A 4184-nucleotide genomic window follows, 5' to 3' on the forward strand; every position below is an offset into this window, starting at 1 on the left:
TTATTTTAGATTTCTGTCACCACACTGTCTTGGTGACATCATATGCAAACCATATAGGAATATTTTTTAACTGGATGCCAAATGTCTGGGATTTTAGGTCTGGCTGTAAAGATGGTATAAACAAATGAGTTCCTGATGTTTCTTATTAGAGGATGCCAAGAATCAATACATTGCTCAATAATCTAGAACAAGAGTCAATCATTCTGAATTGACTTGCAAGCCTCGACAGTCTCAATCGATAGGGAGCTGTAGGTTTATGAGAATATCCAGCACCTACTCTGAGAACTTTTTATAATCCCTTTGCTGTTAGATAGAAAACTGAATTCCTGCCTTGGTACTGGAGGGTTCCAAGACTGTCCAGAACACAAGATGTGCAGCCTAAGACTCATGCTAACTATTTTTTAATTGAAAGTTAACCTCTCAGGAAAATTAACTGCAGAGCCATTCTTCTTGATGTAAAAAACTACATTCTAGTTCATCATCTGGCATTAACTTGTTTTCAGCAGCACCTATTGAAAACTAAGAACCCAATGTGAAGGCAACACATAGACCTAGTTCACTTTAAATTAAAATGTAGAATCACTTGGGATATCTCGACTCACAAGCACAGCACAGAGACAACCTAATAACAAAGTACAAATTAACTGGTTACAACTTGATGTCACTTTTGAAGAAAGAATTGTACATATGTGAAACAAATACTGCTGGTCAAAGTTTGTGCGTTTATTTATTTATTATTTATTGAATTCCTGCAGTGAGCTGATTAGCCAAGGGCAATCTTGCAGCAAGAAAATGATGAGTTGTTAAATAACTCTTCTTTCCTCTTCTGCTCAGCTGTGCTCATTAGCAGATTTGGGATGTACCTCCTGTGGGTGATAGAACCTAATAAACCTTATTCATTCTAAAATTAAAAAAAAAAAAAAGTTGAATGCTTACCACGTACAAGATGACATAAGATCAAAACAACAGAAGACAGAGTTTCTGATAACAAACAGTAGGATTTCATAGTTCCATAGAGACTCTGCATATACTTTTTATTTTTGAGTTTAAATGCATTTTATTTTTAGACAACCTACATAACATGTTTTTGGTTTTTTTTCCTCAAAAACAATGCCTCTACTCCAAATAAATCAACATCAAAACGAAGAGGTCAGGATGACATCAATCCCATTTGTCTAAGTCCTGGTGTTGTGTAGATGAAAAGCAGCAGCCAGCCAGTTATGACGAGCAAGTGATCCAAACAGCCAAATTTGTTAACATTTTTCCATTTCTAGACCATCCTTAAAGAAAGTCATATATGGCGTCATACTATCCTCACGGTAGTCCAGCAGAGCAGCCATGCCATCCGGATTCATGTTTTCACCAATAAAGAACTGGTAGTTTCTGAAATATCAAGGATGTGCTTGATTTGTTCTGCAGCCCCTGTCATAAAAGGTTTTCCCCTTTCTGGTCTCTGTTCTTCAAGCTTCCCTTTGATTGACTTCATGTAATCTTTGATGTACTTCTTGTTGGCTTCTTTTGTGAAGCTGGTTTCCTGCAAATGATGGTTCATGACAATATCCACACCACTGATTACTGTGCTTTCGGTACCTTAGCCCTTGGGGCCTTCAGCGGAGGCATTTCCACCGATGAGCGAGTCATCAATGTTACCCTCTGTTCTACGGACCATCTTCCCCTCCACTTCCAGACACAGCCCGTCGTCGACCTTGTAGATGTTGGAGAACATCTCATCATGGCTGATGAGGTCCCGTTAGATGATCATGATGGTGAGCGGAGGGAGACAACGGTGGCACTAGCTTAGTAGGAGCCTGGAACTCAGAGCTAGGGAGGTGCAGCCGGAGCGGCGCTCTGGGGGAGGGGGGACCGGGCAGAAAAAAAGCTGCATATAATTTTATAATGAAAAGAATACTTACAGAAATATCATGTCTCTATTTTTTTTTTAGGAGTTCACAGAAATAACTTATTAGGGACCAGCCCACATTTTTTATATTTCATAAGTTAAAAAAATTACGTCACCCATTTCTATACACTTCCAAAGCATGCAACAATTCGAGGTTTTATAATTATTTTTTATAGCACCCATTTAAAAAAATAAAGGCTTATCACAGAGAAGCAAACATGCACTTTAATCACAGAGAAGCAAATATGCACTTTAATCAGAACATTCTCAATCATCCTACAGGATAGATACCTTCCATGAAAGTATTCTATAGAATTTCCCTGTCCAATACTGTAGCCACTAAAGATATGTGGCTATTTAAATTTAAACTCTTTGGGGGCCTCCCTGGTGGTGCAGTGGTTAAGAATCCGCCTGCCAATGCAAGGGACATGGGTTCGAGCCTTGGTCCGGGAAGATCCCACATGCCGCAGAGCAACTAAGCCCGTGCGCCACAACTACTGAGCCTGCTCTCTAAAGCCCGCGAGCCTGTACTCCACAACAAGAGAAGCCACTGCAATAAGAAGCCCATACATTGCAACAAAGAATAGCCCCCGCTTGCCACAACTAGAGAAAGCCCGCGTGCAGCGACGAAGGCCCAAAGCAGCCCAAAATAAAATAAATAAAATAAAATACAATAAATTAAATAAATAAATTTAAATTCTTTTTTTATTTGAGGTATAATTGATTTATAATGTTTCAGATGTCCAGCAAAGTGATTCAGTTATGTATATATGTATATTCTTTTTCAGATTATTTTCCATTACAGGTTATTATAAGATATTGAATATAGTTCTCTGTGCTATACACTAGGTCCTTATTGTTTATTTTATATATAGCAGTGTGTATCAGTTAATCCCAAATTCCTAATTTATCCCCTGCCTTTCCACTTTGGTAACCCTAAGTTTGTTCTCTATGTCTGTAAGTCTATTTCTGTTTTGTAAATAAGTTCATTTGTATCATATTTTAGATTCCACATATAAGTGATATCATATGATATTTGTCTTTCTCTTTCTGACTTACTTCACTTAGTATGATCATCTCTAGGTCCATCCATAAAAATTCAGCTCCTCAGTTACACAAGCCACATTTCAAGCTCAAGAGACACAGTGGCTAGTGGCTACCATATCACAGCACAGAATATTTTACTCATCACAGAGAATTCTGTTGCACTGCACAGTTGTCACCATAATTATCTTTATCCACAAAGAATGATACTGTCTTGACCCAATGTCTTAGCCTTTTTGTACAACTGTAGACTGTAAAGATGTCTGAGAACATGTATATCAACACATTATTACCTGAGGGAACTAATGCTTGGAAAGTTTTAGGTAACAGAAAGATAACTCGAGGTTTTTCTCTACATTCTGAAGTCCATCTTGCATTGAAATCTTTAGTCTTCCAGTCCCTGCCAGGAGTGTGGTGGCTGATTGAAATCTAGGGCTCAGGTGATCAGATTTTATCTACTACGACAGTGCTGATTGAATCATAATAGGTGCTCGATTCAGGCTTGTGAGCTCAGAGAGAAAAGTGGTTTGATGTATTAATGATGACTTGTAGGCTGAGAGCTGATTTTATACTTGCAAGACATTTTGTGTTAACTAAAAATATTAGCTAGCAACTAAGAAGCACACACATGGTGGTAAGGTGCACAAGCAGAAGTAAAGCAATTTTGCAGTAGGGAACAGTATATCTCACATCCCCCAGACTACCTGAAAATCATTCTTCAGTTTGGGCTCTGTAACTTTAGAAGGATATAGATAGAACTCTACTGATAAAAGGAAGAACTTTAAATTACACTCACACATTTTCCAAGCCCTAGTCCACCTTCTCTCCACCTTTTATAAGAGATATGAGTCCTGGACTAAGAAAAACCTCTTCGGAATGAATCTAAGAAAGAAACTATAAAATAACCTTCCAAGAGAGTCTCTTATGGAGAAAAATAAAATGTCACCTCTCTTGCTGTCGCTTAAAAATATGTTTTCCTGAGAATCAGAAGACACATGGAAGGACTTCTTCAAGCCACATGTGTCTGCAGTAGTCTCTAGAGAGATTTAAGAAATAAAATTTCTCATTCTTAGAATCCTGCCTGTCTATCGCATAAATTCCTATTGCACTCTGCCTCTAGAAAAATACTGTATTATTTTGCTCACCTGAAATTCAGTCTGAGATCGGACTTCCAATTTCTGTTTGGAAGGTTGAATTTTATAAAGGAGATTTCCAAGCTTATCCATCTAAAATCTCTTCG

General features: G+C 38.0%; 1 pseudogene; it reads right to left on the reverse strand.

Moving 5' to 3' along the window:
* Positions 1–603: 603 nt before the first annotated feature.
* Positions 604–1777, reverse strand: LOC111181400 (translationally-controlled tumor protein-like; annotated as a pseudogene).
* Positions 1778–4184: the final 2407 nt, after the last annotated feature.

The sequence above is a fragment of the Delphinapterus leucas genome, chromosome 10, assembly GCF_059928025.1.
Source record: "Delphinapterus leucas isolate spDelLeu-1000000601 "Yukka" chromosome 10, BTC_Dleu_Yukka2, whole genome shotgun sequence".
Classification (NCBI taxonomy): Eukaryota; Metazoa; Chordata; class Mammalia; order Artiodactyla; family Monodontidae; genus Delphinapterus; species Delphinapterus leucas.